This window comes from Saccostrea cucullata, unplaced genomic scaffold (assembly GCF_032062105.1).
Source record: "Saccostrea cucullata isolate Sc308-1 unplaced genomic scaffold, CSIRO_AGI_Scuc_v1 ctg15355, whole genome shotgun sequence".
NCBI classification, from domain to species: Eukaryota; Metazoa; Mollusca; class Bivalvia; order Ostreida; family Ostreidae; genus Saccostrea; species Saccostrea cuccullata.
This window is the reverse complement of record NW_026917881.1, coordinates 1-9,954: the sequence shown is the minus strand read 5'-3', so window position 1 is coordinate 9,954 and position 9,954 is coordinate 1. Positions and strand designations below refer to the sequence as shown.

The following is a 9,954-nucleotide window of genomic DNA, read 5'->3' as shown; positions in this document are numbered from 1 at the left end:
TGGGGGGGTTTTAAAAGTGGAGAGGCTAAAGTCACCAGGTACAACAAGACAGGGAAAGAACTACAGAACATACAAGGGATAACAAAGGACAGGGACTAACAGTAGACCAATCTACATAACGGAAAACATCAATGGCAATATATGTACATCAGACTATGATAAAAAGGCAGTAGTGGTGGTGAATAAAGTAAAAAAAACAGATTCTCCTACACAGGTCAGGAATCAAAGTTTCGTCCCCATGGAATCTGTACTGATGTCCTCGGTCACATACTGGTGTGTGATCTGCAGAATATTCACCTCCTTGATAAGGATGGTCAATTTTATCTCTCTAATAACCCCAAAACAATATCTCATCCCGTTAGTGTATGTGGATGATGAGAACAATCTTTATGTGGGACAAGATAACAACACAATTAACATTATTCAACATCTCCAATTAATGAACACAAAATATTCTACTGTATTTTTCACTAGAAGTTTATGTATCTTTTATTTATTCTCCGTATAATGGCGGAATAATTATTCAATTATTTATTTTACAGGTGAGAGGGGATTTTTAAAAAAAAAAATGACTGCAAAGCCAAACTATGAAAATAAAAGGCTACTCTACTTAAAGCATCAAATAAAAAAAAATGCCTTACTATTGCTGAAACAACTTAGATATCTTCTCATAAATTTATATGGGGTTTTAAATTATAAAAGTTTTATTATTCCGTTCTGTTATTGGTCCCTTTATTGTTCTTTGGTTTTTTAATTTTTTAAATGTTTGCAGATATTGAGCTGAATTTTGGTATGTGATTATTTGGTTCGATAAAATTTTTAAATTTTGTTTCGCTTCATTGATTTTTGACAGAATTATGGCATTTTTAATTTTTCATAATGGTTTAAGATTGGGTTGGCGCGCTAAATTCTGAAGGTCAACATAGTAAATTGAAGCCAAAAAAACATAAAATTTGCATACTGTAAAGTGACATCCTAAATAAAAAAGGGGAAAGGTAGGGAACATGTATTGCTTATGCAATACTCTAAATGCTTGTTTGTATTTGCTTACCATGTCCCAATCCATATATAAAAATTTTGGTATACCATAAACGTTTCATTTATTTTGTTTCTATATGATACATCTTAATATCGTATCTTTATACATTTACCATGTACCATTAGAATAATTAATGCTAAACAGCATCTGCTAGTAATTAAAATTCCATTCCCCACATAATAGTATCTTTTTTTTTAAGGTAAATATAAAAAGCATTAAAAACCTCCACAACCCTTTCTTTAACATTTCTCACTGTGGCTATATATGCAGCCTACATCAGTTTGTGATACAGTGGTAGTCAAACATTGGATTTTAGATCTGAGCTGTGTATATCACTGATACACTGGTGGTCAGGATAGTTACAGTCTTTGACAGGTCTCACAACATAGCTCTTTTCTCGTCACGTTTGTCTGTGTTAGCTTTCTTCTGGGGGGGTTCCACTTCATCACCCTTTCCCATCACCGCTCCACTTTGGGTTTCCAAGAACCTGGAGCACAAACAATTTAAAAACAAATGTGAAATATCTTTTTTAAAAACTTGAAACACATTTTAGGGGTAGGAGGGAATATACATATATTAATAAACAGCAACAAGTTTAAATCTGAAACCTCTCCGGTTTTAACTCATATAAATCTCTAATTAGAATGTATTTTTAATAAAGGGTTTTTAGAATGTGAAAGGGTGGATTTTAATACCTGAAAGTTATCCTTTTCTATTTTCTCCCAGATACTGTTTGTACCAGTTCCGCAGGTCTTCTAGTGTTAAAGTCCTCAGTATAGCTCCTGAGTAAAAGCAAATCAAAGCTATGAACCTTCATACAGAATACCTACAACAAATGTTATAAAAAACTTCAACTTTCAATGTGTAATAAACTTTTAGAAAAAAATAAAACTGCCCTTTATAAATAAGTCTTAAATACCGACCCTTTTTTAGTCTGTCAAACACGTAGTTTTGTTCCTTACACTCCCCCCAGTATCTGTTGACTTCCTCCTCTAATTAGTGTCCTCTGTAAGCTTGACTGCTATAGAGACTCCCCTTAAATATCCACAGGGACGTCAGACCAACACAACAAAGATCTTAAAATACCACAGGGACGTCAGACCCAAAACAACAAAGATCTTAAATATACCACAAGGATTAAACTAAAATAAAAGGGGATGGTTCCAAAAACAGAATTTAATTTGTACTTTACTGCTTTACACCAATTACTAATGTATCAAACTCCTCTTTGGACATTTCATCCAACATCTCTTTGAACTTGTTAGGAAATCCTCAATATGGTTGTCAACCTCATGCATCCTCAAAAATTATAAAAATGTAGTTTATAATTTTTTAAAATTTGTCATAAAAATTCAATTAACTGTGGGAACAATTAACCAAATCAATGAAAAATACTCTTTATAACATCAACTATCTAAACTCAGAGGTATTTCCGATTTAAAAAGAAAAAACATTGGCACTTATGATTGTTTTGTATCAGTAACTATTTTATATTAATATTTATTTGCAGTGGGATAAATGTAAACTAAAGTTGGTATACACAAGTAAAAATAGTAAATTCTGGGCTTGGAACTGGACTGTTACAGCAGTCCCCCTGTCCACTGTGACCAGGTTCTGACAGTATACAGTGTATCCCAGTTGTAGTTGTGCCCCAGTAGTCAAAACACGGCTCCTGCATTCTTAACTATAAAAAAAAATACTGGTTTTTTACATGTGGAGTGTAAAACACAGGATTCCCATGTATATCAATGTAGAGAACATGGCAAAAAACATAAATTTGACTCCCTGAACTATCAGACTAAACCTTTGTTGAAGCCTATACCACTTAAATCTAAGAATTTGTTGATGACGGTTTTGACTGAACCTTATGCCACTTACATCTAAGATTCATTGAAGACAGCTTTGACTAAACGTTATGCCACTTACATCTAAGAGTTCATTGAATATGTTTTAAATGAACATTATGCCACTTACATCTAAGAGTTATTGAATTAAATTTTGACTGAACATTATGCCACTTACATCTAAGAGTTTGTTGATGATGGTTTTGACTAACCTTATGCCACTCACATCTAAGATTCATTGAAATAGTTTTACTAAACCCCATGCCATTTATATCTAAGAATTTGATGATGTCGGTTTTGACTGAACCTTATGCCACTTACATCTAAGAGTTCATTGAATATAGTTTTGATGAACATTATGCCCCTTACATTAAGAGTTCATTGAATATAGTTTTGACTGAACCCTATGCCACTTACATCTAAAATTTGTTGATGATGGTTTTGACTAATTATGCCACTCACATCTAAGAGTTCATTGAATATAGTTTTGACTGAACCCTATGCCACTGTTATGGGTCAGAATAACCCTAAATGCCAGCAAAGATCAATCACACAGTTTAAACTTAACAATAATTTATTTACAGTAATATACAAATCATTAAGTACAAACTTAGCAAAAATCTAAAAATACATACATCAGAGTGTCCGTTGCTGCACACAATGTCCCAGTGAAATTATATCCCAGTAATACCTCAATGATGCTTATACGACAATTTATCTATGCATCGAATTGACAGGGTATTTATATACAGTAATATAAATCTAGAATATTCTAGAAATTGTAAATACATGATATTCCTGGAAAGTTCTAGACATAAACAAAGTTCAAGAATGTTCTAGAAAAAAATGACCAAACATATTGACCACTCTGGAATGTTCAAGAAACTTAATGTTACTAATAATATACATGATGAAACAATACACATCTCACAACACCTCCCCCCTTAAAAAGTTTGAATGTCAATGAAAACTTATATTATTAAAACATAGGTACATTAATACAAAAACTAGTATGTTTACGATACTCTGGACAAGGCATACCACATTTTCATTTTCATCTGAGAACTCTTCAAATTTTCTTGTGCTAATTTACAAGCATTGTAAAGTTTTTCTTTGAAATCAGACACATAATCTAAAAGATTAAGATCACTAGTCTCAGTCAGCCACTTTTCCTTCAACAATTTCAAAGGACCTCTAACTGTATGACCGAACACCAATTCAAAAGGACTGAACCCAAGAGACTCCTGGACTGCTTCTCGTGCAGCAAATAGTACAAGATAAACCCCTTCATCCCAGTCTTTTTCATACTGGTAACAATAGGTCTTTAACATTGTTTTTAGGGTTAGATGAAAACGTTCTAGCGCTCCCTGGGACTCAGGATGATAAGCAGTTGATCGATACTGCCTAATACCCAACTCATGCATGACTTGCTGGAACAACCCCGACATAAAATTTGAGCCTTGATCCGACTGAATTGCCTTGGGTGCTCCTACAAAACTGAAAAACTTGGTTAGGGCCTTAACTATGCTCTTTGCCTTTATATTCCTAAGAGGTATGGCTTCAGGAAACCGAGTGGATGTACACATAATGGTAAGTAAATACTGGTTTCCAGATCTAGTCCTAGGCAAAGGTCCTACACAATCCACCAACGCTCGACTAAACGGTTCTTCAAAAGCTGGAATGGGTTGGAGAGGAGCAGATGGTATCTTCTGATTTGGTTTACCTACCATCTGACAGACATGGCATGATTTGCAAAACTTCGAAACATCCTTTTTTAGCTTAAGCCAATAAAAATGACTCAAAATCCTGTTATAAGTCTTATTAATACCTAAATGACCAGCCATAGGTGTATCGTGAGCTAAACTCATGACATCTCGATGATAAGCAGCTGGGACCACTATCTGGTGAACAACACGCCACACTTCATCTGGAGAGGCATCAGGTGGTCGCCATTTTCGCATAAGGATGCCATCTTTCATATAGAAGCATTCTCCAACTTTAGTAGCCTCTTCTGGTGGAAGTGCCCTCTTACTAAGTTGAATGATATCTGGGTCTTTATGTTGTTCAGAGAGTAAACGTTCTCGGCTGAGGATGTCCTTGCCTTGGTTAACTAGTGGAAGCAACTCATCATCCTCACCACCAAATTTTGGTAAAAGTTCTTTCCTCTCTTGCTTCTTGATATTGTGTGGTTCCACGCTTGTTTGAGTGCCATCAAGGTCAGATAAGAAAGTGTCATTCAAATCAATATCAACAGAGGAATTCGTCTCGTCAAAGGCTTGAGTATGGTCTGCCTCCATTTCTCGTCTTCTGGCCATCGCTCTAGTAACAGCACAGGCTGGATAAATGTCATCATCTTCATCATCGCACATAACATCTGGAGTGATTTTCTCACAAATATAGGATCTGGTACAACTTTTCCACCAGCTAAATCGTTGCCTAGCAACAAAGAAATGCCTGGAACGGGAAGAGTAGGTCGAACACCTACGATAACAGGTCCAGTAACTAAATCTGACTTCAAACTAATTCTATGCAGGGGAACATCAATGACGCCTAGCTCCACACCCTGTAATAAAACTGACCCACCAGTAGAAGCTGCTCAGACAAAGGAAGCACGCCCTCTAACAATAACGTCTGTGCAGCACCAGTATCTCTCAAAATCTGGACAGGTTTAATTTCGCTAGAGTCACCGAGTGAAACAAATCCCTGAGACATAAAGGGCTTATAATCCTCCATAGAATCAATAGAACTGGATGTGAACCCTGGACATCAGGAGTGTCAGAACAAATCGAAACTAAGGCTTCTCTATCACCTCTAACTGCCGCACAAGCATGTGGTTGAGTTTTATCAAAGTCATTTTTTCTCTTAAGTTTAAAGCATTCACTGATCAGATGACCTTTTTTCTTACAATAACTACAAGCAGGAAGGACCCTATTCCAGAAGATCCTTAAAAACGTCCTGGACCGGACTTAGAACCACCTTGGGATGGAGACTGGGAACTTGTGAAGACTGAGACCCTGAACCACTCTTTTTATATGTGTCTGAATTGGTAGAATTACTGCTAGTCTGAGATCTTGATACAAAATTCTTTTTATGAGACAGAGCATAAGTATCAGATATGACTGCTGCCTCTTCAAGAGTTTTCACATTCTTATCTTCTAAATGTGTTTTCAAATCTTGAGGAACACATTCCTTAAACTCTTCTACCAGGATGACTTGGCGCAAATTAGCAAAAGTTTTATCAAATTCTTAAAATCTAAACCAATGATCGAATAAATCTTCTTTTTTCGTGAAAATTCAACAAATGTTTGATTATCAAACTTCCTATACTTTCTGAACTTTTGTCTATACGCTTCAGGTACTAATTCATAGGTTTTTAATATTGCTGCTTTGACCTTCTCATAGTCTGAACTTTCAGTACCCCTAGTGCAGAGTATACCTCAGCTGCTTTGCCAACCAGTACACTCTGTAACATTGTTGACCAAAAGTGTTGTGGCCATTTAAGATTCTCTGCGACTTTTTCGAATTGGGGAAAATATTTTTCTACAGATTTTTCTTGAAATTTCGGAACTAACCTAATGTTTTTTGCTGCGTCAAATTCATTCTTGACAAATGACGGTTCTAGTTGGTGCTGTAATCTTAATTTCTCTAACTCAAAGTGCTCTTGTCTTTCTAATTTGTCTAATTCAAATTTTTGTTCACGCTCTCGTTCTTCTCTTTCTAATTGTTTAATTCAAATTTTCATTCACGCTCTCGTTCTTCTCTTTTTTAATTTTTCTCTTTTTAATCGCATTTTCTCTAACTCTAATTGAAACTGATATTCTGCCATTTTGTAAGAGCCTAATTCTGATTTAACTGTATATTCTGGAAGATCATATTTTTCAAAGATGTTTTCTTCTACTAGTTTGTTTGCAACCTTAATTCTAATGTCTGCTTTTTCTAGAGGATTTAACATCTAACCCAAAATGCAAACCTAATGCGATCAGTATCCTTTTTTAACGTATCAAAAACCTGAACACTTGGTGAACTAAGAAAGTCTGTGACCGAAAATACCATGTTGAGTTTTGCCGGCTTATAGTCAAATTTAACGGTTCAATAAACAAAATTCTGACAATAAACTGCAAAAATGAAAAAAAAAAAATTCTTTATCCCGGACGAGCCCCCAATTCTGTTATGGGTCAGAATAACCCTAAATGCCAGCAAAGATCAATCACACAGTTTAAACTTAACAATAATTTATTTACAGTAATATACAAATCATTAAGTACAAACTTAGCAAAAATCTAAAAATACATACATCCGAGTGTCCGTTGCTGCACACAATGTCCCAGTGAAATTATATCCCAGTAATACCTCAATGATGCTTATACGACAATTTATCTATGCATCGAATTGACAGGGTATTTATATACAGTAATATAAATCTAGAATATTCTAGAAATTGTAAATACATGATATTCCTGGAAAGTTCTAGACATAAACAAAGTTCAAGAATGTTCTAGAAAAAATGACCAAACATATTGACCACTCTGGAATGTTCAAGAAACTTAATGTTACTAATAATATACATGATGAAACAATACACATCTCACAACACCACTTACATCTAAGAGTTTGTTGATGATGGTTTTGACTGAACCTTATGTCACTTACATGTAAGAGTTCATTGATGACGGTTTTGACTGAACCCTATGCCACTTATATCTAAGATTTTTTTGATGATTCACTTACGTCTAGGAGTTCGTTGATGACGGTTGACCTGATATCCCCGGGGTCAGACTGGAGGTACACTGTGATGCTGGAGTTGGCGTCCTCCATGTTAAAGCTGTTTGTCTGGCAGTAACTCCACTGTTTAGGAATCTGGTACAATCTTCTCTACAAATACATGTACATATATAAAAAAGTAAAACTTTCCAGCTGAATAAAGATGCTAGACATAATTTGAACTCAATCTTATAGTGCATATTACTTTTACATTATTGACCATGTAATTATTTACAAGTTTTAGCCATGTATACAAGATTTTGGATATAACATTATTTTACATGTTTAACAGAGATCTTTTTCTCTTTCATCTTGTTCTTTAGACATACAAATTTATTCCTTGCCTGTCATATTTCTACTTACCCTGTACATTTTAGAAGATTCCACTTTTCCATATAATTTTGATTCCACCCTCTCTTTATACGAAGTAGCCTCCTGCAAAATAGGATTAAAATTACATTATCAATTAGATGGACAAAAGAAAAGTTTGAACACACCCAAAAATCTTAAGCAATTGATAGGAATGGAGAGATTTTGATACTGCCCTTAACAGTACAGTTATCTTGGCCAGTTAATAAATAATCATGTATTAATTTTTATAGTGCATTTCTTTTTAAACAGGCAAAACTAGAGATGTTTTTAATGTTTGTCATTAATCACATCTTCCTCAGATGTACCTTGGGTGTAACATTGCCGACCACTAAGACGTCTGCTTTTATACTCTGTCTGAACTCTGTCAGGAAGTGTCGAAGATCCTCATTGGTCAGACTGTCAATTACACTGTATATTTCAGGGGCAGGCCTATAGTGGGGGTCCATCCACAAAAGGAGATTAAAAAACGAAAAGAATTTTGATTTCACAGCTTGAAAAAAATTCTTACAGGTAATTTCTGGTTGAATCCATTCACTTTGAATTTAAGACCTGTATCATCCACATTGATTGAGTAGCTGAAAATTTAAACAATTTTAATTAGGAAAAGAATTAATCAACATAATACACAGATATATGTTTTATGACAATGGATGTAGTACTAGAACAAATTCTCAAGATCAGAATCAGGAGATAACTTACTCAAAGCCAGCCATGATAGCAGGGTATGTAGGGGCATCCAATTTATGGTTCATCACAGCCTCAAATATTTTCAGCAGCCCTTGACTAAGAAATGCCATTTATATAATTACTCATCACAATCGTCTATATGTACAGTATGTAAAATGTTCAGCAAAAAATTAGGGTATTCTTAACTCTTCACTGATTGGTTGGCCACTGATGACATCAACTGAACATACACATATTAACCATTCAGCCTTTTCATTGATTGGCTAGTTATTAGTGATATCAACTGAAAGTACAGATAAGTTATTCTTACCTCTTCACTGATTGGCTGGCTACAGGTGACATCAACTGCACACACACATAAGCTACAAAAGAAGTTTCAACGAAGCCATGAAGCTTTAGCCATCATTATACAAAATGTAGTAAAACTTATTTTTAAAGATACTGAAATTGGTTAATTTAGTATCGTGATGCATTATCAATATTCCAGGAGTGAACCATTTACCTTTTGGCACTTTAAATTTCATATCCTTCTTGTAGTACAATGTACACAACTCATTTTCTGAGAGAGTGATAGGATGCTGAATTGAGAAAACCTTCCAATTATATACATGTACATTTTACAAGAATAATCACACATATTAATTTAATAAAGCTTTTTTTAAATTTTGAACAAAAAAATAAGCCATGAACAATTCCCTTTTTACAATACTTTGCTTCCCCCTCTGCTATTGTGAAATCTGTAGCTGTAAAATAGAATGAACAAATTAACATACACAGGAATATCACTCACTCACTCGGTTACAAGGAATATACAAAATATTAAAAGTGTATTCTTTAGAAGCTATATCCAAGTCTCGTGTAAATAAGAATTCAAGTTCTAATTTTAAATAGTTACCAAGAATAACATGATTTACAATATAACTCCATCACTACATATTACATACCTATTGATTTGTTTGGGGTTGGAAAAAATCAGGATTTTTAGGTGGATCTGAAAGAAAATGCATACAGCCATTAAGTTTTAGTTTTAAGTCTTGCCTAAAATGAACAAAAATTCAAGGCTCATAACTTATGAAACAGGTTAAAATTTACATAAAAATTCATTTTTTTTTTTCTATGTAGTCTAATGGTTTTATGAAATTAGTAAACAGTGCATTCAAAAGCTCTGAATACCACCTTGCCATCTTTAAAATCCGGTTTATTTCTTATATACTTTACAGGGCTCCATTTGATATCCTGTCTGTCACATTT

At 34.4% G+C, this 9,954-nt stretch overlaps 1 pseudogene; it reads right to left on the bottom strand.

Annotated features, from left to right (window-relative positions):
- Positions 1 to 1,315: 1,315 nt before the first annotated feature.
- On the bottom strand, positions 1,316 to 9,296 carry LOC134253725 (nardilysin-like; annotated as a pseudogene).
- Between the last annotated feature and the right edge of the window lie 658 nt (positions 9,297 to 9,954).